The 26,515-nt window shown below is 40.4% G+C and overlaps 2 long non-coding RNA genes across 2 annotated transcripts; one reads left to right on the forward strand and one right to left on the reverse strand.

Moving 5' to 3' along the window:
• Positions 1–810: 810 nt before the first annotated feature.
• On the reverse strand, positions 811–22,357 carry LOC148053280 (uncharacterized). Its single transcript, XR_015708082.1, has 4 exons — positions 22,238–22,357; positions 11,325–11,380; positions 5,605–5,738; positions 811–2,595 (listed from the first exon to the last, which is right to left on the reverse strand). It is a non-coding gene; the product is annotated as an uncharacterized LOC148053280 (long non-coding RNA).
• A 225-nt stretch (positions 22,358–22,582) lies between these two features.
• On the forward strand, positions 22,583–25,805 carry LOC148053281 (uncharacterized). Its single transcript, XR_015708083.1, has 4 exons — positions 22,583–22,721; positions 23,679–23,803; positions 24,630–24,839; positions 25,592–25,805. It is a non-coding gene; the product is annotated as an uncharacterized LOC148053281 (long non-coding RNA).
• The last annotated feature ends 710 nt before the right edge of the window (positions 25,806–26,515 follow it).

Genomic DNA, 26,515 nt, shown 5'->3' on the forward strand with positions numbered 1-26,515 from the left:
CTCTTCGGCATGGGCTGGTGCAGAGTAGCTTGGTCAGCCCTGCTAGAAATTTTGCCTCCGTCACTGAAGTAATTAGCTGCCCATTTTCTGTAGCCCCAGACGGGAGCCAGGGAAGCCAGAGGCCCTGTTACACAAATCTCCACTTTAATATGCCAGAACCATCTCATTCTTCTGTCCAATAAAGATTGTTTTTCTGCTCTTTTATTCTTTCCCAGCTTCTGTCATTCCAAGGTGTAAATTAAATGATGGATGGGTGTTAATACTTTCTCCTGTCATGCACACAAGTGACTTTGGACAGATTGGGTGGCAGTGCTGACAAACTTGAAGTGAGCATGCATCTTGTGAGAGGAAAAAAATGCATGGGAGTGAAATTTTAAAGTTCACTGAAATGTTTAACAAAGATGGCATTTCAAAATTGTAGTAACAGGCAACATCAACATAGCTAGCTCTTAGGATCTTATCAAACCTTGCTGTAAGTGACATTTCTTAAAAAACAGCAGCTGCTGGAGACATGCAAGCAAAAATTCTTGTGTACTTTATTTTAATTATGTTTAAGAATTGTAGCTAAAACTGAAACATGACAATATGGCCTTGGACATTAAAAGATAAAGTCTAGAATCCCACATGATTTAGAATTTGTAGATTTATGGAGCTACTTAATATTTTTAATATGAGGAGAGAAAAAAGTATTGTAGTATACTAGCAGTGCTACCAAAAGTACGGAACAAGTTAAAAAGAAAACATTTGCTAAACAGTACATACCTATTTAAGGAATAATAGGCAAAATGGAGTAGGATTTGACTCAGTTTAGGTTGGAACCACCTGGTATGGTACGCAACACCAAGCTGGAACCACTATAAATGGCTTTTCTGAACATCTTACTAGTGCATTACTTAATAAAACACCTGCAGATCATCCAAGCACAGAATAGTTGGGAAATGGTATATTTTTTAAAATGGCAGAGCCCTATAGCAAGGGAACAATTAGTACTTATTCCAGAATGTGGTGACTTATCCTGTCCTGTTAGATGCACCCTTTTATTTTTTTTTCCAGACAACATGAAATCATATGCTTGACTGATAGTCAGCTCATAAAAGGCACAGCCATTAAGATATATTAGCATTATGTCGTCTACAATGTGATGCCCTGTCAGAGAAAAATATAATTTAAACTGTATTTATTTTCACCTCCCATCAATACTAACTTGCCAAAAGTTTCTCTGGGATGGAAGTTTACACTTAGCAAAATATTACTCATTTCATGAGAAAGGTAAGTAATTTTTTTTATTTCTCCCACCCTCCCAAGATAAGAGTTTTACATTTAAAGCATACAGTGACAGTAGTAGGATAAGATAGCAAAGATATTTCATTGGGCAGCAAAATAATCCCAACCGCAGAAATTATAGCATGAAGTTAACATGTTCCCTCTTCTCCCGTTCATAAAAATCACGCCTAGTAACTCAGAGTCTTTAGAAGAGAACCCAGCTCCCTCCTTAAGTAAGTACTCTTCTAAGTGAATCTTCCGTAGCTGATGTGTGTTCCTGCTTCTTAGTATTTTTATGCTTAGCACTGAAGGTATATACCCAAGCCGTTAATCAGGTGTTCCCGCCCCAAGGGTTTTTGGGTGTTAGACAGAAATACAATATACATGATAAAAGTCCTACATAATATATGGAAATGCTTGTAGGGCAGAACTATTAATTTTCTCTAGCTGGGGTCAAATTTGACATCCACAGGAATATAATGCTACTGTATATCCAAAGTGGCTCCAGCTGAATCAGTGGGACTAATTTTAGTATGCTATTCAGACTGGATAGGAGTGCAACTTTGAACATACTCTATTTCACACACAAAATATTTTGAATCAGCAACAAAAAAAAATTTCATAGCTTTCTGGTCTATCCTGGATAATTTTGCTTGCATTCATGTTTTAAAATATTTAGTACCACCTTTATATGGTGTAAATAAACCCAGAGAACCAAGAAAAACTGGTAGAGCTGACAGAGAATGGCCAAATGCAAGACGGAATAATAAGCGAAAACAACAACAACAAAAAAATCAGTCCAGCCATCTTCAACAGACTCACACTTGCTCTCTCACGTAGAGAGAGACTGTGCTTGAGAGAGCGGTCAGATGAATTTAAGACAAGTTGCAGCACATTTTTCATGTAAGCTCCCACGTTGTTCTGAAACCCCTGCAATGCACAGGCAAAACCCAACAAGCATCAGAATTTCCGACATGACTCCTTGCTGAAAGCAACTGGAAACCTCTAAAATTATAATGTGGCTGCCTGGTGTAGTCAGGAAGGGACACAGAGACTCAGTGTCCCGGTTCCTGGGAGGTATTCTGCTTTATAGAAAGCTGGTTTTAATCTGCTACCTTGAAGCTGTTGAGTATAAACTGTTCAGTTTCTTTTTTGCCAGATGCGGTGGAAAATAGAAGTCCTTTATATTTGGAATTGAAAATAGGCCTATTGGTTGTTTTGCTATCCACTGTTAGATAAGAGGTACAGGAAAAAAATAATTTAGGGCATCTCATCCTGTCTTGGTGGTGTGTGAGCCCTGCCGTTGCCTCTCTTCCCAGTTCAAATGAAAAACTGAAATGCAAAAAGCAAAAAAATTAGTAGCGTTTCTTTCCTCCAGCAAGAGGCCCCAAAGGGACTGTAGGAGGTGTCTATGACGGAAAATACAGAACAGCAGACCTCTTCAATATCCCGTATTTTGTAAAAATGCCAGAGGCTTGAATCTCAAAGTCAATCTGTGTTCTACATAGCCTTGGTATGCCTTCATGTTCTGCCATTTCAAGTAATTTGTACCAGAAATAATGGGCTACAAAACAGACGTTAAGGAAAGACTAAATATGGGTCTTGCAAGTTTTCTGTATTTATCTGTGTGTCATTCCTAGTTTGTCCTTTTCACATGAGTTTGGCTGAGAAGCGAGCCAAACAATCAGGAAATAAGGAAAAGGGGGAATCATAGCAACAGCTATCTACCCTGGCTAGCCCATGAAAACCCCCAAGGATTAAAAAAAAAAAAAAAAAAAAAAAAAAAAAAAAAAAAAGCAACAGCCACAAAGATAAGTGGAGAGAATGAAGGACTCTGGAGAGAACTTGAAAGAAAACTTTTAATGGATTTGTGCTCAGGGAAGGCAGCTGCTTTAGTGAATCAGAGCACAACATTCATATTATGTTTAAAGTCACTTATCTGGAAGGCGTGCTAGCCCCTAGAAAAATCTGATAATTCTCACCCTTCAGATAAACTTTTCTTTTTGTAGTTTTGAAGGTGGTTTTTAAAGTTGACTTTTTTTTGATGCAGAAAATGTATTAGTAGCCTTGGACTGTGCAGCTTTCTCGGCAGGAGAAATTTCTGAAGAGAAAGGAACACTCGGAGACTGATTTGACAGGCCATTTTTACTGTATAAAATTAATGGCAGCTGTTTGAAGCTGCTCATGTGTCTGAAACATTAAAAATCCCGCAGCTGAATGTTTGATCTGGGAGCATAGAAGATCAAGGAGCATTACACTTTTGCCATATGGTTCTATAGTGTGGGGCATAGCGACTTACTTCCAGGTATGCCTTTTCAATCCTATTCATAAGTTAACCACACTTAATTTTCCAGATCTTCTGGAAATAATTTTGGAAGCTACCGCAAATATTCTGCTACACCAACCCCAACCCCACTTCTCCCCACAATATACAGGAAGGTGTCCTCTCTTCACCTTTTATCACCTACAATGGATATATTTCATCATATCATAGATAAAGACAGTATCTCACTGCACTTTTTTCCAGCCGTTTTCTGAAATTAGAAGACTTCATTAAAAAAAAAATCTGTTAACAGTATAAATTTTAGCAAGAGTAACAGTAAGAACTTCGGGCAGGCAATTTGCAGAGGTACTAAGCAGGTCCCTCCTGTAGACAGGAACATCCCTATATACTGTATACCCACATAGGGGCAGATGTTAGCACTGCTGTGAGCCTCAAGGCTGCACTGCTTCTTAGTATAAAATGACATAGCATTAAAAGAATGAGTTATTTCATCTTCTATTTCTTTAGTAGATTCTTTTATTGTGGTGATAAATTTGGAACAATGAGATTATTTGATTAAACTTTCTCAGTCACTGCTGAATGGACTACCCTGCTTGTAGAATTAATAAAAAGGCCAAGACACCTCATTAACATGCTTGGTATTGAGCTGGATTGGCAGCGGTGCCGTTTAATCCTGCCAAAGGGCATTTGCTGAGGAAAGTCAGGAAGCTTTTAAATCATATTCTTAAAGGTTGAGTCAGGAGAAGATGACCTTGCAAAAGCTGTAGTGCTGAACTGTCCAGACTTCCCCCCAGCCCATTCATGCTAGAGCTGCTTACTGCACAGAGCAATATGTTAAATAATATGGCTTCTCCTTAGGTTATTCAGTGCATCGAGCTTGATTTTCCTGTGCATGCTGATTGGGAAGCTAGGTGCAAAAGCTTAGTTTGGAAAAAGTCACATGTGCTAGCATCCTCTAGCATTTTTTTTTACTACCTGAAAGTACGCTCACAACACCTGATGGTCTAATGGTGAACTTTCATTTACAATAACTGATACAGACCCACCACATCACTTTCACAAGTGCCTCACACTATATAAGCAATTACAGCTCAGAAAGACATGGAGAAAGTGGATGAAAAGCACCAGTAGTTGTGCATAATCATGCCTATCAAAACATCACAAAGATCAAGATTAATGTCGTCATTGCTGTTTGAAATCATGCATCCATGGCAGAAATAACTACAGAAAGTTATATTGTCAAGTAAATTGCATTATAATTCTCATACACAGCAGCCTATAAAACAGATCTCAAAATTCTGTTTTGGAAACACTGTTTAGGTTATTTACTTAGACACGTAGTGTGAACGTCCCAGATAATGAAAATATTCTTTACAACTGTTTGTCCAGATGGAAATAGTTTTTTGTATGTAGACAAAAGCAGCTGCATTTCTCAACAGAAGTGAGAAGTACTCAAGCAAACTAGTTTCAAGTCATTAAAATTTAAGGCAAAGTTATCCTCCAAGCTCAATTAATCTTATTTATTTCATGCTAGTGAAACTTCACTAGCTTAATGGAGTTACCTCAAACATACAGCTTCTGAATTCACCAGTAGGCACTCATTTTGAAGAGTGGCGTGATTTTTGTGATCGATCACTTCATCATATTTTCAAAAGAAATGTGACTGCAAGAAAATTTTATTGCAAGTATGAACTTCTTCTAATTTTGCTTAAGCTAAGCACATAAGAACTTCTTAAAAAATCAGTGGGTCCTTGTGTTCCTTTATTGGTAATATTTCTTCTAAAGTGCATTTTTATATTCCTTTTTCTAGGCTAGCTTTGTTGGTTTTGAGCTAAGGGTTTTCCTTTATATACAAGCTTTCCCTTGTTGGCCTATGCAAAATTCCTGTTCAAGTAAAAATAAGGGAATGTGAGGAATTTCCCCAAAGACAAATTAAGCCATATCAGCAATGTGATAAACATTGAGGTAGTATGTGGAAGGCAAACTAAAACCGTACGGGAAGGTAAGGAGCAGATCACATTATGCTTAGATATCTTCATTAGGAAAGGGACACTCACCTTGACTATCTTGAAATTGTCCTTGGCAAAGTAATCCACAGACAAAAATTACAAAAAGGTTTCCAAGGCTATAGGACTCCATGGCACTTCAGGAAATGACAGTGCTGTGTGAGACTGAGGACCTGCGAGAGAGACTAGAGGGAACATTCTTCAGGCTGCTGTGGGTTTTTTTTTTTTTTTAATCGAGTATTTGGCTATAAAGGTAAGCAAAAATGCTAGCTTTGATATTTCTTTGTTAGAATCCATAATAAATAGAACAAACACGGACATTGCAAACTTCCCTAATAGGATTTTTTTAATGCCTGTCAGAAATACCAGTTTTAGTTGTATCAAACAGCTAAAGAAAGAATAATTAGAATAATTAATTTCTATTTTGTTTTTTCTCCTGCTACACGACGTACAGATGGAGCAGTTGTGATTTCACACATTAAAAAGTTGAAAAATGGCAACATTTTATGCTTTACTGTGCAGTGAAGAGGTAATTTGCACCCTTTGTATCTCACATGAGATTTTTTATATTGCCTTCAATGTATTTTTTGTAAACATTGAAAAGGAATTAAAATAGCCCCTATAAAACAAAGTCTTTATTACTGCCTGAACACTGAGCTGCAGATAGTGTTTTGCCCTCCTCCAGTACTCACACACATATATACCAACAGTTCTAGCTCTCAGCCACTACTAAAATTAATGGCTCATAACCTTAAATATGGTGATTCTCTACTAAAACAAAATAAATCCTCATCACAACAGATTTTAGCCTGCCTTTTGCCACCAATTATGGACCGAAAATGTATTTATTCCTTTTGTTGTCATAAATAAATGGGCCTTTTTTGTGGCTTCTCCACTCACCTGCTCTATTGTCAGTTACTGCAATACCATTCCAGACAAAAGCGCGCTCAGACCATGCAGTTACTGAGGTGGTCATGTCGTTCCCCACCCCTCAAGTTCAATTCATGCTGCATTAGTCCATAAAACACGACCTTCTCCTTGCAGCGGGAGAGCTCCCCTCTCTCTCTCCCCCAGTAGCTGTGGACATTCTCTGCTTTGTCAGGTATAACACTCCTTAATATTACACACAAGCAGAGATATTGTAGTGTACAGAAGCCATTTCTTTTTTAAGCCTAATCTTAACAGTCAAATTAAAAAGCCTCAACAGAAATATTCCAACTCTGCTCAGGCAGATGAGGAGATATACAATAAACATGCAAGTTAACAGCGGTTTTTCTGACATTGTAATGATCCATGGGCTAGCAGGCTAATTCTAGGCTCTGGTACCTCTCTCACTAAAGATTAAATATTAGTCTTTCTTCTGTGATCAGTAGTTTTTGTAGCATGTGCTTATTTTAGTATTGAGGTATTTTCTGATAGTAGGACAAGTAAAACAAATTCTTTAAAATAACTGATGAAAAGTTTCCATCGACTGAAACAGGATCTTTAAATTAAGCCGATGAACAATGTTTGTGCTTATTTAACAGTTTTACCAGTTAGTAAATCCCCGTGGTGACTTTATTAGACCATTCTATAATTAGTGACTAGACCTTGCAAAACAGCAAACGACAGAAACAAGAACATCTGCAATAGGAGAAAATATGCAAAAATCCTAGCTGCCTCCCAGTTCTTCCAGAGTGCACTTATACTCCAAAAAGAAAATCTCCATGGCACTAAGGGAATCTGTCATGACAGCACACCCCTGGATCATACACAAAGGTGTATGGAAAAAACCCACACACGCTCCGCGTGAGGTAGACTAGGGATGAAAGCTGTTTTTCAGGCTTGTGCATCAGCAGCATGAACAAAGGTTCACCATTTAGGAGATACTTACCACTTCAAGAAAAGAGGAAAGAGGGTAATTGTTTTCACTTTCTCACCTATTTTATTCCCCCAGGGGCAATAGGACTGCACAGGGTAACATGTCCTTTAGTTAAGTTAGCAGATAAGATTATAAACAGACAGCACGCTGCAAGAAGATGCCATCTTTACCGAGTCTTACTGTGCTGTAGTTGAGAGACTGGGCAGGGGGGAAGATAGATACTAATACAAATCCCTTAAAGCCATTTGTTATGAGAAAGAAACAATACATTATTTTTCCTGCTTGCCTGGGACAGGAGAAGTAAGGGGCTTACATCTCAGACAAAAAGCTTACAGTTTAGATACCGAGCAAAACTTTGTTTTGGTAAGGATAGTTACCAGCAGAGAAGTGCCTTGCTTAGGAAGTTTGCTGGAGCCTCTATCGCTGGTATTTAAGCAGCTAGACACACGTCTGTCAAGGGGTGAGTCCTAACGCGTCCAGCTCTGCTCCCCACAGTGGAGGCCTCGATCTCCATTGCTCACTGGCAGCAGCCATTTCATGTGCCAGGGCAAAACCGTGCCGGAAAACACACAAACTCAATATTACAGTTCTAGAGAAGTGTTGCTGCAGTTGCTCCTATTACTCCATTTAAAGTTTTGCATTGCATTAGTCAATGGTACCTCATTATTTGCAGCCTCCTGGATTTTTCCATTTTATTATGTTTTAGTTGTCAAACAAGATTGAAAAGAAATAAATCCTGGAGCTTGAGTAATGACTTGTTTTCCCCTTTTCTGAATGCTCATTCTCTGGTTAAGAATGAACCTTTTTCCCTCCCCTCCAGAGTTAAGCTATCATTTAATCTGATAAAATTAAGTTACTCCTGATTCTCATCCCTTACCCATGGACGCTCATCAGCTCTATTGCACATGACCCAGCTCAGAGCTTCAGAGAGTATTACCCGTGTCATGCCTTTCAGAAATGCAGCTTGTAGCACTAACTTTTGAAGAGATTCTTTGGTGACATTTTGTAAAGATACAAATGAAGGACAAAAGAGATTTTCCTGCAGCCTGCAACACGGGGGGCGTGCGAGGGGGAGCGCTGCTTGCCTGCTTCCTTGGCTCCGATTTCACCACATGCAAGAGGCAGTCATCAAAACAGAAGCAGCCAAATCACAAAGGAACAGGATCTAGATGGAGGGTGGCCATGATTTCTTCATCAGCCCCTAATGTAAGTAGAAAGTACCAAGAAAAACACAGAACCTCCTCCCACTACTCAGACGTGGGAAAGGAAGCTTTGGGAGGAGAAAAACCCTGAACATCCTTAAGAACTCAGATTACCATGGAATCTAAATTGCTGAGCATCAGACAAGAAGGGCTATAGTTCTTTACCAGTGGTAACTGTTATCGGCACACCATTTTCTTCCAAAATTCAGCCTGCCCTCTGTTACTTTTTTTTTGGAATAGACAGGGTGACTGCAGAGCACCCAGTCATCACCTTGAGGTCCAGCTGACTGCAGGGGTTTTCATCTAGGGCCGCCTCTGTTGTGGTATTGCATGACACAGACCAACAAGACAAGCACATATACTGCAGAGAAGTGCGCGAGAGACCAACTAAGCTGATTTGCAGAAAGTGCATGTGATATAAAGGTCCAGAAGGAGGGAAGCGAGTCCTCTCACATGGCTGTGACCATTTTTTTACTGACGATAAAAAGGTAATGTGCAATTATGATGTTCACCTACACTGAACATCTCAATTACATTTTTAACTGGAGTTTAAAAAGATTCACCCCACACATACACACTTCATTTCTATACCTTTCCTAAGCACCTGTTGATTTTACTTATTTTTAAGGTATTTACCTACACAGACATAATTGCTGCCAGCGTTAAGCAAAGGGCAGTAAGAGCTAAATGGAGGGATAGGAAAATATCCCTGAGAGCAAACTGTGCAATTCTGTGGTGTGAAACTGCCTAGTGCCAGCATATACGTGTTCTTACCCTCTGTTAGTGCCTTCCCAACAAGGTGCATGTGTCTGCACACACACATACACACACAGCTCCAGACCAGGGCATCAATCAGCTCATTCTCCGAGCTGCTGTACCAGCTGTGGGCCCCGCTGGAGGCTGCTCATGTGGGGGTAGGATACTTTTATCATCTTCTGCAGGAACACGACTAGGCCCTAAATAAGCAAAGGATCTAGCTGCAGAGGTATATAGAGACTTATCTTCCCTCCCTTCCTCTACCTGGGATCAAACTCGAGCATTAAATTTTTAATAGAAGGACAGTTTTGTAGTCTCTCTCCCCTTTGATCATTGAGGAGGTTTTAAAAAACAAGCCGTTGGTTCCCTTCCTTTTGAAGTTGTACACAGCGCTCTCAGTAGTAGTGGTAGATAAGCAGACAGATGTAGTGCTCAGTGTTAGGCTTCCACTGTCACCATCACAACATTTAGTAGGGATGCTGAGCTACCATCATTTGAGACAAGGCCAACAAGTGCTGCAGAGTTGTGGGCGGGTGACACGGCTTTCATTTTGAGGCTGTTCTCTCCAGCAGCGAGCTGAGAATCTGGAAAAGAACCTGTTCCTTCCGGACAAGAGGCCAGGGAATCTCTGTGCTTCATAGAACAATTGAAAACTTTCGGCTCTGCTTATCTCATGAGAAGAGATGAAGCTTTGCAGGCTTTGGTAATTCATTGTGCAGCTTCTAGTTCTGGCTAGTTTGCAGCTCCTGCTCTAATTGTCAGACTATAGAGAAGCTTCTGGAAATGGTTGCCTTCTCCCCCCTCTGCCACCCCAACTCTATGGACCATCGTTAAATGCAAGTGTAATAAGTTCAGGTCAAAGTCTGAGAGTCATTTATGCATAAACACTTGTGTTAGACTTCCCTTTTCTAAATATAGTATTGGTGGAAGGTGGTGGTTGAAAAGTAATATAAGAGAAGTTTCCTTTTTCTCCAGAAACCAGATGTTTATACTGTGTTTAAATAATTTTAGGCAATTACAAGCATTATCCACATGAATTAACAGTTCTAGCTTATCTGCAACAAGATCACACCTCGTGGGGCTCATTAAAGTCATAAATCCATCCCAGGGGCAGCTCCTTCACTGTGAAGTACAATAATCTCCGTTCATATTGGTTGCTTAGTTCTAGACTGGCAGGCAATATACATGGGTAAGTAAGGACCTGGTTAAAACTGCAAGAGAGGGTTGTTTGAAATACGCGTTTTAAGGCGAGCTAAAGTGATTCCTAAATTTCTGTCCCATTTGAAGACAAACAATAAGAGAACCCTGAGGTATGACGCTGGATGCTTCATGTCAGAAGGTGGTGGGAATTGGCAGCAACCTACATGTCACTGGTACATCTATGATACTTTCTATCTACATTTCAAATGTGTAAAAGTGTTTTAAGGATAAAAGAGAGGTCACAAAAACGTGAGTGATAACACGCATAGGTTTTGTAGGTATAGGTTTTGTATATTGAATAATTTTACATTAATGTTTACGCAAAGGCTGCCCCAACTCATTTAGTACCTTTGATGAACGGATATGAACGGATATCCCCTTCTCTGGCTTGTTATTTTTTTCTGTCAGTATTTTTTTTACACACATATCACTTCTATGAAAACAGCATTTCTCTGTGCTATAGGTAGCTTCAACTCTAACTTTTAGATGGTGACAGTACAGCGTAAGAGAGAGATTCAGTTAATATCACCAAAACTTTGTGGTGGACACAGAAATGAAAGCACAATTCTTGGTTCTGGCACCTAACCCATGACACCCAGTGAACAGTAGTGAAACTTCAAACATGCACTTTTCACCGGTGCTGACACAATCCTGTCCACTTTGCTATAGGATCACCTTGTGTAACTTGTCCAAACCAAAAAAAACCCAACGCCTAAGAAGCCATAAGTAACAGTCTCCTCAGGTGAGCTCACCTAATGTCGACGACTTTAAGAATAGTTTGACATTCAAACAATAGCACAAGAGTTTGCTGTCAGGAAGAACAGAGGGAAAATAGAAGAGGACCTTAATTTAGGACTTGTTTACTGTAGTAGCGTTGGCAACGTCATGCTGAGTAACATCATTTCTAGTGACAATGGGCGCAGGCAGCAAAAAAGAATCCCAGTGGAATGAGTTTGGTGCTCAATAGCAGCAAGTCACTAGGCTGTCTCAGTAGACATAAGTGAAAAACCATGTTTCTCTCAGTTTGGAGAGGTTCATTTCAGAGAAGCCTACAGCCTCCAGGTGGAGCAAAAGCAAGGCTTTGAAGAGGTGAATTTAGCAGAGCTCCACGCAGAAGGTTCCACTGCTGCCGCACTTTGCCCCACTAAATTACTAGCACTTTTAGCTGCTTCCCCTGGTGGCTCTACTGTTCATCCTCTTTTTCCCTCCTCATAACAATTTCTTGTTGTTTATACAAGCCTCAAGATGCAATCAATTACTATGTTTTCGTGCAAATATATTTCTTCTTGCCTGTATAATGAAAACCTGTTCATTTGTTTATAATGTTATAATATTAGCTTAGTGAAGCATATCTACAAATTTTAGTGTTAGAATGAAAATGAACAATACCACACTAAAACAAACCTCTTAATCAGGTACACGTTGGTTAGAAGAATACTAACATTGTTTTCCATTGTTCATGCATCTATAGCTTTCCACTGCTTTGCAGATTATGAGTGTATTGATTTTCTCATGTGTGTACATACAAAACTCTGCAAAAGATCTCTGCAGTGAAAAAACCTGCATGCTAATATCCTAGCCAGTATGTCAAGGGGCTGCTTGTGGGCACTAGTCCATACTTAGAGCTAAAAGAAACTAAGCCTTCATTTTAGGGTAAATTAGAAACATGACAGAGGCTACTAGACCAAATACAAAGATTTAGATCAAATAACTCCACCAACTGTAAAAGCCATCAGTCCATGCTTGCACCAAAGCAAACTCTGAGCTCACTAACTGAGCAATTTCTGTCTCTAGTACTATGAAAACTTGTAGGAATCATGAGCCTCAGAGCAAGAACTTCGGAGTAGAACGACAAAACAGTGTACTTGTGCATCCCAGTACACAATCTTTGATCAGAATAATCTCCTGAAACAGCAAAGTCCTTTGGCCCAATGGCCTACATAGTGCAGTAGTGTAACCACTAGTGCCCCTAACAGTTGTTTGTAACTTTAATCACACGAACATCGTCTGCTTTCGTTAGAGTTTTCTTAGCCTGCATCCTACCACGCATGACTTGGAAACTTTTGAGAGGAGAGATAGGGATGCTTGCTGGCCTTTGATTTGGTGAACGTGAAAGTTAAATGCAGTGCCATAGCAAGGAGAAAAGATAGTGCAGAAGGAAGGCAATGGAATAGAGGGGGAGGCTATTTGCCAGGTTCATTAGATGACTTAGCTCATATTATAGAGGGTAACATCTATATCACTCTTAATCTATCATAGCAAAAGGAAGGAGAAATACAGAAACAGAAATTTAGACTGCTCTTATCCTTGCAAGTACTAAAGTGGAGTTTATTGGCCTGGGTCCACACACTTTTGTACTTCATAGAGTATGAACCCTGTACCGAACTCTATACTTTGGGACCTTTTGATTATTAATTGCAGAGGGCTCATTACAAACATTATTATCTGAGTGCAAAACAGTTCAAAGAGGACCAATAAAGGTAAATTCTAAACATAAAAACAAAGAACTGGAACAAAGATGACAGATAAAAGCCCTAAGAAAGGAAGGCAAAGATCACAGAAGACAGACAAAACCCTGGGATTCCCACGCTGGCTGGGACTGTCATGTGTCTTTCATCATGCTGGCAGTGGTGTTCATCTAGTACCTCCAGCACTGCTAGGAAAAAGCCCATCAGGGCTTTCTTATGGACATGATGGTGTAAACAATTAGATCTTCTGTTTCTTGAGTGCTTGTGGAAGAGGCAGTTTTATATTAGCACTCCATACCCAAGGCAATGAAAAACCCATAATAGAGCAGAATACCTCACGCCTCCATTCTGACATGAAGACAGTGCTTTTAAAACATGTACTGAATATGCCTTTCATCAGTGCTTCGCATTTATGTGTCCTAGCAGTGAGCTATATTAGCCCCTTTTCTCATGACCCTGTCTGTATCTTTCCCCAAGACTTTTTCAACATTTCACACTTAAAAAGAACAGGTCACAGGTGTCCGCCTGTCCATTCACTGGAGGGTAGCCTAATCACTAATGAGACAGTCTAGAGTTTCAGGATTATGTGTTCTCCTCCTTTCACTTCTCTCACTGGCTCACTGACTATTCCTGAATAAAAGAACCTAATAGGCATGCTTGGATGAGCTTTGCTCTTCCTAAGCATCTCAGACATGGATATAACACTGTACTAGGAAAAAAAAAAAAAAAAAAAAAAAAAAAAAAAAAAAAGATTGAACATCCTCCAGCAGACACTGGATGTGAAAACAGATCTCCTACTTGCACTGCTTTTATCACAACATCACCACAGTCCTGACATTTTAAAATCAGTGGCCAGACCTGCATTTTCTGGAAGGACTACAGTCTGCTACCCAGGTTCTGAAAATGTAACTACTGCCCCGCCTTGGAAGACCAATATTTCTTCTGGCTTCCAAGGAGGCTTCGATGTGAGCTAGAGTTGCACAACTGAGACTTCTGACCAAAGGAACATGGACCAGCTCAATAAAGGTAGTTTCTAGAATATTGCAGTTCAGTGTGTTTTTCTTGCATATTCAAGACTTTAATCATCATTTTTATCCATCACAGAAATTCAGTAAGAGCTTCAGAACTGATCCTTGGTCAGATTCTAGGGCTCAATAGGAGCAGTAATCCATTTTCTGTGGCCAGTGAACTTGCACTCATTTATCTCAGGGCCTACCATGGGCAGACATTTGAAAACACTGTAGCATTATTTTCCCCAGCACTTGCAATCCTGCTTTCAGCACTTTAATCAACATCTGATCTTAAGTCTCCAATGCTATGAAGCAATGTTTAAGGATCACTTGGTTGAATAATGCTGTTTTAAAAATAAAGTCCAGATGTCTTTAAATACATTAAAGGACAGAGTCCCTGAACCTGTAGTAAACAAGTACCAAAGGATTTTACATGAAAGTGAACATTAAGAAGATGCTCTTATCTTTGCATACTTAACTGTATAATTCCAAGTTCATGCATTTGTAGCATCGTATTTAGAAGATTTTACAACTGGCTTAAGAAATAAGAGCAGCACCATGCTTAGTAGTGAAGAAATTAGAGGTGAAAGTCTTGTTCTGTCATGATTGCTTTTTCTCTGAAGTTCATGTACCCTCACTCAAAGCACAAAACAGTCTTGTGAGAAGTGCTTGCACAAACATTTCCAATCCTTCAGTGACTTTTGAAGGACCCAAGTCTGATCTCTCTCTCCCTCAGCTTTTACTTCCATTTCTCCTTGTTGACTGGCTCAGTAAAGCCAGAACCAAGTCTTAAGGATGAGCCTTCATGCAGAGCACAGAGTAGGAAAAACACATCACTGATGTGACCTGCTCCCCCCCCAGTATACAGAAGGTGGAAGCACAGAGGTTCCTCTGAGCTCTCAGTTCATTCGCATGGTGCACTCTTGTCATCTCCTGTTGGTATCTGTGTGCTCTGTACTTACAGAGCTAGACACGCTGCTTCCACTAAAAAAAAAAAAAAAAAAGAAATTCGGCAACTCATTGATCTTGCGTCCTGTTAGAAGCCAAGCTGAAGAAGCCAGACATGTAATTTCAAAGCTACTTACAATTTACCCAAACTTTACCTTTGAGATAAATGCAAGCATGTGCTTGTCTACTCAGCCATTAACACAAAAGAACTCCAGTATTGAAGAGTATTGAGCTACCTGAATGCTAAGAATTTTTTTTCTTTGATATAATGTCAAGGCTGACATTGGCACATGCATACGTGTTTCAGTAATAGGGAGAAAATGCACTTCAACAGCAGGGAAAGCAGATCTGACTTTGCAATACTTTCCTAAATACCATCCACTTGCCTAAGCTAAATGAGGTTTTATCAGGATCTTAAAAAATTAACAGAATTTCTCTCTTTTCTTGCATGCTTTGATCAGCTGTGAGGAAATTAAAAAGGCTGTTGTTTGACTTTAACACTAAAATCCTGTTGAGATGAATGGTGCAATTAACACTTCTGCAAGCATTTGCTCGATCATTCATACAGTCCAGAATATTGTCTTTCTCAAAGTAAGTTTTTTTTAGAGTTGGCATTTTGTAAATAGCAATAAATGTCAGAGACATTATGTAGAAAAATTGTTCTAATGTCCCAAATGCAACCTACAGAGAATTGTTTCTCCTGACAGGACCACATAGCTTTTTGCTATCCTGGCCTGAACTGGAAGCTCAAATATCATCACTCTGAAACTAGAAAGATTGCATTCAAGTTTTGATTTTTGAAGCACTTTAGCTTAAAAATAAATAAAAAAACTGTAACTTTGCTGCTCAATTGTTAATTTTAATTAAAAAGACCTGTGAGAGCACAGTAGAATCAAACTGTATTCTTGTATTAAAGTGTTTGTCTACTCTTTATATTAAGCAGAAGATACACAAATATGGAGGAAAATTTAGGCAGGTACTGCAGTTATGTAGGAGTTAATATTTGAGGTTGTTTAGGTCTTCAGTAGTTTTTGGAAAAGCTCAGTTACAACAACAGGTGTTTGCCCGAATCTTTCGGAAATAATGTATTTATAGATCTCTAATATATCTTTTCCCAAGATCAGAAGTTGAGAAAATATAAAGTCAGCTGCTTTTTTGTGTGTGTACATCTACTGCTGCCTGTTTAGGACTACTTTAGAAGATGAACAGCTTTATTTAGCATTAGGCACCTAGTGCAGTTCATCATTCAGAAAGGGACATAGGGAAGAGCTCAGCACTCCATCATCGTGCTTTGGATGCTCTCTGGAGACCCGAGCTGGCCGAGGGGGTTGCAGTCCCCAGATAGCCCCCAGTGACAGATAGACAGTATTGCTGAGATTTGAAGTCAGGCACATCCTCCGAGATTGTTGAGAATATAATTCAGCTCTGACTCATTCAACAGGCTTCACAGGGCTTTCAGAATACTTTTCTATAGATTATCTATCTTCAGGAGCAAGAAAAAAAAAATAGTAAAGCGACATCAAGGAGGTCTGGCAATTTTACCTCCTGCTTTTCTTGAAGCACAGGAAGAGAGGGCAATCTGAAAAACCAGTACGCACAGGAAAATAAAAGCAGATTGCTTAGAGAGGTTCCCTTTATGGAGCTTTTTTGAAAGCTTTCATAGCTCCACAAAGACAGATCTCTTAATTTTACAGTTCCATCAGATCAGCATTCACTAGTACAGGCATCTCGCTGACTTTATACTGCAGCTTGTAAGACACAGCAACAGCACTTAGTTTCCAACCAAACTAAAGATCAAACATAGTTTACCCAAACAAACAGTTTGAAATAGGATGGGTTAGAGCTCAAGTGGTTCCCTCAACAGTGATAACAGAAACCTAGAGCACCTGCAGTCAATGTTGAGCACACAGATCTCATGCCAAAGCAAACCTTATTAACAGCCTTATGTTACTCCTTCTCACTCTAGATAGGAGTAAAGGCTCCAACAATAACCTGCCACTGTTAGTGAGATATACATCACTCTCTCAGTCCCGCTTTTCCTCTATGAATATCAAGTTCTCTTCTGCAAAGAGGAAACAAGCAGGACTTTGGAGTAAGCAAGAGCTTTTCTCCATCTGAAGAGGAGACCTGCAGTCTGTTCTCATTTGCAATACAGTTTGAGACATCTGGAAAATTCCCCATTACTAACACAGATTATGCAATTTCTATTTCCTACATTAAACATGTATACTTCAATATTCAGTATTCTGAGTTAGAACAAAGGCGTATCCTACTTCTTGTTAACACAATTAATATTTGTATTCCAGTAGAAACAAGTTATAGGTTGTATGAAGAGGAAAAAAATAGGATATTTTATTTCTTGTTAAGACAGTTAAAAATTGTTAATATATTCCTCCTGTTAAACCAGGTAGACCATAACACTAGCAGCAGTGTAATACAGAATGTACCTGTTAGAGATCACTGATTCAAAAGCTTTTATAGCTCATTTATGCATTATGTACGTGATAAGTGACTTCCCCTTCCAGCTTAATCAAGATTAAGTGTTTTGACCACAAGTACCCTCTATTCTCATATTACTGAAAACAATTACACAAGTACAAAGAAATTTCATATGAAAATTACGTAACTGAAAATAGCAATCAGCATGATCCACTTAATCATTAAATACTGCAGTTCTGTAGTAGAAACCAGTTAGCATTCAGTGGTCATGTAAAACATCTTCCAGAGAGCTAGAAGTGTGCCCAAAGTGCATCAGCTTCTGAAGGGAAAGGTCATTAAAAATATGTCTTCATAAGCGCTGCTTTAAAATGAAGACTTGGGGGTTGTGGTTTTGCTAGCAGTTAACTGCATTTCTGTACTTCCTATGAGAAAGCCCTGCCCTAGACTCATTATTAGTATTTCTCAGCGTATCCCTAACAGAGCTTGGGCACAAGACTCCCTGCCATAGACCTGATGCAGACATTTTCAGGCAATAGTTCCTCTGGCAGCCCAGTCTTTCGTTCAGCAGCCCCTTTCCAGCCCCAGGCAGGCTGGAGCTCAGCCTATCTCAACCCTCACCAGCAAAGACCTTGTTCCATTTGTTTCCTCCATCTTCTGATCTCTGTTCACAGTGAGGTGATCACAAAGGTAACCACAGGTTACTCCAGCTGAAGCAAAATTCCTAGTGAGAGTATTCAGATACAGCTCTTTCTACTCTGAAGATCATACCCTTTGGTAGTAAGTGTTCATACAGGTGCAATAAATCCAGAGTATATTCTGTAGAAATGTAAAGCTAACTGTTATTCCTTAAAGAAAACTATATGTCAGCGAGTATCACTGTAAGGAAGAGCACAATGTGCTGTAGGTACAAGTCTTATTAAATGTGTTTTCTCCAAAATAAAAAAATAATGCCTTACTCATTAAGTATCAATTTGGTTTTCTTTTAGCCTTATTCTTTCTATAAATTATTTCATTAAAAAGGGTTATATGAAACTGGTATCATCATGTCCTCTTGGTATCAGTACTGTATTTTGTAAGCCACACTTTCATAATTATTGAGCAGCATGAAAGGTTCAACACATTCAGCCTCTGTGGCTTATAATTTGAAGTCTTGAGATGATGGCTGTTGTGGGACAGGGAAAGTTGTAGAATTTGTCCTTTCCCCTCTCACAAGTATGTCTTACAGCATGATTGCACCTCAGAACAGGGCAGGTTCCAAAACTAGCTTAAAATGGTCCATCTGTGTTGAGGGGTGCTTTACTGTGATTAAAATATGTGCCTATGTCCTAAAAGACCTTACGTTTGAATGAGAGTGCCAAGGTACCGTGGGGCATCGCCCTGTTGCTCACCAGCATTGGAGCTGGATACCCCTGCACGCTCTGTGCTATGATGTGCTCTTCAGAAGTCTCTAAATTACCAGTTTCTCACCAGAAATCTTTTTAGAGCTACGTGGAAGTGAGGATGGGCCAAGGTCACGTTTGCTGACAGTAGACCTAGAAAAAGAAAGGACTAAATTCCAATTTCACTGCTCTGATTTGATGTTATCCCATAATTGCAGAGCTTCATTTCCTGCCTATAAATTGAGAAGCTCATTGCAATACATTTTTGCAAGCATAATCACATACCCATGTAATTCAATCCTTACTGTATTTTGTACTGCGCACTAAATGAGTTGCGGTAGAAAACAAACTGGATGGTTGTTAGTTGTTAACACATTTAGGGAATTAAATCAAGCTTAAAACCATTGCTGAAGCATTTGACACAAATCTCAAAGGCAATTCTCAAACCAAATCTCTATCACGTACCCTGTTCTGTGGTTCCTTATTACCTCTTTGGGTAGGAGACGCAGTGCATGCCAATTTACTTACACTGACAACAGCTTCTAATAGAGTTGTGCACCCCTGATAAATAATGTTTTGCATGCACCTTAGTAAATGGGGGGGAGGGTGGGGGGGCGGAACTGGGGGGTGGGATATGATAAAAACCTGTTCTCCTGGGAATCAGTTGGGTGCAATTCCAAGGATGGCTTTGTCTTCATTTTGCCCAAAACAGCAAGGACTGACCAAGGTACTCTGCACATCCAGAATCTTCATCCACTGGTTTTCTGGCTCTACAGACTGCACAATGGAAGGCCACGAAGTTCTAGTCACCTCTAGTCTAACTTTCAAAAGAACATGCTGCCTGTGGTCTGGCAGAATGTTAAAAAAATGCCTGACTAGCTAAACAGCTTAACAGAAGTGAAGGAATGTGGAAATTGTATGTACAGAAAGAAGGCAAAGCCTCGAATACACACTCAGCTTCAACATATACTGAACCATGTATCCCACCCACATCCCTCCACCAGCAGCACCTGTCTCAGACATGATCTTCGTTTCCCTCGAAACATACACTCAGGCAAGAATATTTATTCCTTGCTGGCCCAGTACATGCAGTTGTCTCCCTTGAACCTTGTCAGACCAATTCTTTTATTCATACTATTTCAAGATTCCACTCCATTGCTTCCTGCTATGCACGGGAGGTGTAACCACTAGAAGAAGAGCCTGAACCTCTGGGTCTTACACAGCCCAGGCAGGTACGACTTAGTTCTTCTCTTGCCAGTTCCCTCACAGTTTTTGGCTTATTGTCTTCTCTTGATCTAAGTGAGTCTATAGACACATTCTTAACTGGCAGACACATCTCCTTTTTTATCTCTGTTATGACTAACATAAAATGATAGAGTACTAACAAACTTAGCAAGAGTGGTTGGCATTCTCCAAGCTAGCCAATGGGAAGATACTTCACTTAAATCAATTTGTGCAATACTCGGAAAATATTAGGCGGAGAGGGTAGGGAAGTAAGAAAGTTGTCAGTTATCTTAATACAGTTTGCCTCTTCATCATGTGAGAATCAATTATGTCTTTGTTCCTAGATCTGTGTGATTCTTTGTAACCTGGACGATTATTAGAGCTTTACGAAAAACAAAAGAAAAAAGGAAACCACAGCGCTTTATGCAACATAAGCCATGACCCAACAGATGAGTTTAGATCTCTCTGGGATCCGTGCAAACACTTTCTACAAATTTCACAGCCTAACACTGCCAGAAGCACAATTGTCTTTCTGACAAAAAACAGTCTCCTGGGTGGAAACAAGACTTCACTCGATTTTATTTTTTTTTTTAAATCTCCTTATTAAAAAAAAAAAACAAACCTATAAAAGAAATAATGTAATAGTTCCTTGAAATGCAGTTTGAGAAAATGTTTATTCTGGTATTTTAAAATTGAATATCTTTAAGTTTCAATTACAATTAGTGCAGGAACCTTGCAATAATAAGATTGTGTAGGAAAGAGGGATTCATAACAAAGCATTAGTTTCAACTAATAATTGCTGCGAGTTGTTTCTTTTCAGGTCCAACCTTTCACCATTGTGTTCCTAACATCCAAAAACCCAAGAAGCAAAGTTTGTTTCATACATTTTAAATAGGCAAACTAGGGCAAGGAAACCACAGTCCGTCGTCCCATCGTCCGTGTGTGTCATTCGTTCGTCGGTCTGTCCGTCCCTGTCGTCCGTCCCCCCCCCCCCCCCCCTCCCACAATGGACCAGCCAGCAAGTTTTGGGATCAGACAGGGTGGGGAGCTGCTCTGGACTACTAGACCAAACCAGGTGAAGAGATCATATGCAAGAGCAGGCTGAAGACACCACTGAAGTAATTAATTAATCTATACCCTCCAGTTGTCACTAGGTTAGCAACTGGCAGCTTCCCAAAACATAATTCTGCTGATTATACTGCTTCTGAGGAGGGACTCAGAGCTGAAGCCTCCCACCTGTGGTCACACTGCACCTCCTCTAGGAGCCTCCACCTGCTGTGCTCCCTAGCACAGGCACGGGCATCTCACTTTTCCCGTAGCCACTTGCAGAAACCCCAAACAAGGGCTCTTTGGGGCTCAGTCTCCCCCAGGTTGTCTGGGGCACAGAAACTCATCATCCCACCACCTAGCCCTAAATAAGAGGCCACAAGTTAGGACCACAAGACACTGGCAGATACCAGAGCAAGAGTGCATGGGAATTTCATACCAGTGGCTGGACCTCTGGTTGCTGCAGCCCTTAGCCCTGTTGGGTTTGGCAGCCCCACAAGAGCCCCACAGGTCCTGTGAGCCCCACAACTCCATCCTAAAATGTTTACTTCGATGAAGAACTTCCTCAGTACACCTCAAAGAGCCTAAAGGCAAGTTTAGGCAGGCAAACTGCTGCCAGAGAGCAACAGTCTCGAGAGCTGCAATCAGTTCACTCTGCCACCTCTATGCCACCTGCCTGAAGCTCTGGACCTCCTTTTTGTTGGTATGAGGCAGATGGAGAGCTGATTTGATAAGTCTCAGCCTTGAGGCTTCAACTCACAATATCAGATATGCACATCATTATCCTTATACCATTGAAAAAAAGTACTTTGCTGTGGCTCAGGACCATTGATCTCCCCAGCATAAGTAGGAGACAAGAAAAACAAAAGGCTGGGTGGCCTGTATCCCTTGTCCTCCATGTCACACACTATTACTCCTGGCCACCCATTACTTGGGCAACCCCGTCTCTGCTTACAGTACATGCATGAAAACATAAGCAGTACATACACATATGAGAGAACATAGGTAAACAAGATCAGTTATGCTTAAAATAAGATTACTTGCCCCTTCCATAAGATCCTGCAACAGGTTCCATTACATTGATTTCCAACATGCAGATCTCATATGAACCCTTCTCCTTTTTCACCCTTCTCCAGGACTGCTTTCCTACCTTCTACATGCAACAGCCTTTACTCAGTGCTCTCCAAGCAGCATCTCCACCTCTCTCATTGGGGGCTCTCCAGAGCAACCTCCAGCACCTCCACCTACTGCTCAGGTGCCTTGAGAGGTCCCTTTTAGAGCAGTTGTGCCTAATTGGCAATTTGGGCAAGAGAAGGAAGCAGACTCCTTTTAGCCCTTTCCGGACTCCTACAGAGGGAAGAAAAGGGTGCTTGTACCTCCACATGAGTTACTACATGCTAAATTTAAGCAGTTATTGTAGTTGTATTGCTAAATGGGCTGATGCGACTGCTGAGGTAAAGCCCACAGAAGGCAGGAGAACTCTGTGGGCTGGTGAGGCTGATATGGCAATACAGTATTCAGCTCCGCTACTCCCATTTTTTTAAAGAATGTTGCAAAATCAAATGAGTGCAGAGAACTGTTGTGAAGTGATTCAAGAGCTGGATGAAATTCCTCACAGTGAAAGAGTTTAAGAGGTAATTTACTTATTTTGTCAACAAAGAGCCTGAGAGGAATATTGGCTACAGTACATAGCTGTCTGCATGGAAAAAAAAAAAATCAGTATTAATGATCTCTGTAATCCAGAAGTATAAAAAAATTCAAATGAGAAGGCTCATGTTTTAACTTTGCATGAAATGTGATTTTCAAGAAACCACCCATGAAGAAAATTAATGTATTTGCTTTTTCAATTTTCATCTTCATTATTTCAGATGTTATAACTTGGTAGCACTTTCTTTTTTTATTCATATAAAAATCAATATACCTCTGTGCCATCAATAAAAATAATTAGCTTAAAATTATAAATATTAGTATATCTATATGGTAAAATTTTATTAAACACAGAAAAATGAGGCAAGTATGTGAGCCTGGTTACTTGACTATTAATTAAGACTTTGGCAGAAACCTAATTTTGAATATGTTTTCTAGAAAGGATCATAAGTTTCTAAAGAGGATATTAGGACTAAGAAGCTGGGGAGGGCTAGAAATAAGCTCCTTCTCAGAGGAAATAGAGGCAAAGTTACGTACTTTCCGGTTTGGGTGCTAATCAATTTATGGGAGATTCTTAGAGAGTCTGATAAAAAAGTTAATGGGTTTTCTCCCTGGCAGATCTCCTTAGAAAGTCTACTGAATATCCATGGGGAACTTAAATCATCCTTCCAACTGTATTTTTAAATTGGTGTTCTTGAAATAGCTCAGTAGAGAAGGTCTTCTGTATTAACTTCTGTAGTTATGACAATAGCTCCTCAAGCAGTCTACTGGTTTAATCTTTATTAAACCCTGTAAAGATTTTTCCAAGGGAACTTAACTATGGTTGAAATCATGTCAGCTTTTGCATGATTTTACATAATTTTACCTTCTTCGTGATGTGCCGAGAGGAGTCGGCAGCTCAGTTTGCCTCCCTCTGGAATGGTGCACTGTCCGTCGATCCGCAGGTGACATCGGGGGGGTGATGTGCCTCGACTGAGCAGGTCCGTGGTGAGCCCTGGCCTCCTGCACAGCCAGGCTGAGGACACGGCTGGATGGAGCGCGGTGCAGATACCTTCCAGGATACACGCCGGTGTGTTTCTGTCTTTGAAATGAAGTCACAAGTGTGGGGAGGTGGCTGGGCGATAGGCCTGGGTGCTTGGAAAAGCTGGGAGATCCCCAGGTTAGAAATGGCCATTGCAAGTGCCCTCTTCTTTCTAGCTCAGCCCCAAGGAGCTGTACCTAAAGGTCCTTTCCTGCCTTCCCACAAGATTTTCTGTGTTACTTTGCAGGGAGCATGTAACACAGTTTAATGGGGAGTTCAACAGGCACGTTTTTGGGTGCTCCTAGCTCTTCCCTGACTTCTAAATCCAACAAACTCTGGCCAAGTGAATGCACTTGCCAGAGAGCACAGCTGCCACTTCAGCAAGCCAGCCTTTGCTCCCAGCAAGGGATGCCATGGGTGCCAACCCTATTGATGTTCATCTTGGCATGACCCTGCTTCTGGAAGCTGCCGTGGAGAGACAGAAGCAAAAACGCTGTAGGTCTCTGTGCCGCCCTGGGCACGTCCTTGATCTGCCTTTCTGTGCTCTGTTTGGCCAACAACCTGATTCGTACCCTGTTGTTTTCAAACAAAATCACTAAAATGATACCTAAGGGAAATAATGGACCAGCCCTGGCTCTTGGAGGTGTTTTGCCTTTGTAGAGGACTGCCTTTGACATCTCTTGGGAAAATGACAATGGACGAGGTGGAAGCATATGCTCAATGCTGTTAAAAGCTAAAAGAGAGCAGTGGTGGAGTGGCAGAGGAAAGCAGCCATACTCGTTGAAGCCTGGGATTTAGTTACAGCCTGTGCTCCTATATTAGGTAAAACTTTAGTAATAATATTGTCCATCCACTTTTAATATTCATACTGCAGGACTTGCCCCAGTGACCTCCTGCAGCAGCGCAATCCACCAATTAACAAAAAACTGCGTAAAGGAGCATCGAATACAAAAATTGCCCCTTTTGGACTTGAGGATGCAAGAAGACAGGGCCTTGCCAGCACTGCAGGTTCACAGGAGGTTCAGGCTGACATTTTTAATCTTGAAGCAATAACTACAAAGTTGTAGCTGTCTTTTGGCGGAAGGTGAGTAAAACTGGTTTTGGTGTCAGTTTCTGTAACACGCAGCCTGGTGTCTGAAGGAAAGGCCCCCTCAACCCCAGCTCTGAAGAACAACTTCCATCTCTGTCGGTCTGTTTTTTCTGGAGAGGGCAGGAGATGCTTTCCTACCTCTGTGACTCTGTGCTGTGGTTACCAGGGCTCCCATCGACCAAGTAGTGAGAGGAGAGTAAAAATGATTAATGAAGCAAATTGTCCCTTTTTGCCTCACGATGAAGGTCTGGATTTAGGCATGTTTCTATAGTAACAATAATGTCTTCAGAAGAATTTGTTGGTTTATCTCCTGGATTAATTCTATGGAATCTTAGAATATTTGGCATTTAAAGCATCTTTCTGTGCCACAGAAAGCAGATTGTTGTTTCCCTCATAAAAAACAACCAAAATTAAAGAACATTTTGTCTGCTATTTAATATTACTAAAATAGAACATTTTTACAACTCTGTAATGATGACAAACACCCCAAACTAGCCCTCCCCACCCCAAAATAACTAAGCATGAGAGGAATATCTCTGAAATATGCCTATAAGAGTGGGGGGAGGGATTGTCTTTTTAATTTGGTAGAGTATGGCAATGTCTCATGACAAGAAAAAAAGAAAGGGTGTTTTTTCTAAAAAACAATCACTTTAGTTCATAATTAAACCATTCCATACATTCCAGAATACCATATAGTATCTCTCTCATAGGATGCAGGTTTTGACAGTCACTTTTTTTCTTTGCAGGTGCATTCATACAGACATTTAGGAACATGTGGTTTTATGTCAAGGTGATATACAAACTGCTTGAATTTCCAGAAACACTTTGACATTCTTTTGCATCGCCCTGACAACAGAAAATCACACAATGCAGTTCCGTCACACTGGCGGTTTTCAAGGGGTCCTCCATGCTTTCAGAAAGGACCAGTGTATTTCTGAGTCAGTCTCTGCATTGTGCTGAAATTACTTTGTGGAGCAGAGGGTTAATTTTTTCCATTATTTCTTTTATTATATTTTAAAAGAATAAAGATTTATTTTTCTAAATATGAGCTCCATGACTTTTCTCCCTGTCTTAAGAGATCTTTAGGGTCAAAGATGCTCTGAACTGTCCTACTTTTAGGTGGCTTGTCCCTCCAGTACTTTGAGTATGAATATCAAGGGTCAGTGCAAGTTATATGAGTTTGATTCATGTGACACCCTGTGCCCTTGCAGGGCAAGTTCTGGTACATGTCTGAGGCCTCTGGACTGGCTCTGAGAATACTAGTAGGACAGGCTCCCTCAAACCTGCACATTTTGAAGTATTTTAGCCATGAAAATAAAATTAAAAAAAAAAAAAAAAAGCTATTCTAAAAGATGTTGGAGACTATTCTGACCTTTATCTTAAAAACTTTACCGTATCTGGACATGGTCCTGGGTATGACCTAGCAGACCTGGGTTAAACAGGGAAGCTGAACTAGATGATCTCAGGAGTGCCTTCCAGCCTCAACTATTCTGTGATCGGAGGGTTTTATTTTCTGCCTTGCCAGCTGCTTTCTGCAGCAGTGTTCCCATGCATCTCAAAGCTGTAAGAGACCAGGCCAAGACTTCTTGTTACACATGCTCATTTTGTGCAATGCTGGCCGCAGGGGACAGAAGCTTGTCAGCTAGTGGGAGGCAAGGAGAGACAAAGAC

The sequence above is a fragment of the Nipponia nippon genome, unplaced genomic scaffold, assembly GCF_047370975.1.
Source record: "Nipponia nippon isolate SJK-2023a ecotype South Korea unplaced genomic scaffold, ASM4737097v1 scaffold_4, whole genome shotgun sequence".
Classification (NCBI taxonomy): Eukaryota; Metazoa; Chordata; class Aves; order Pelecaniformes; family Threskiornithidae; genus Nipponia; species Nipponia nippon.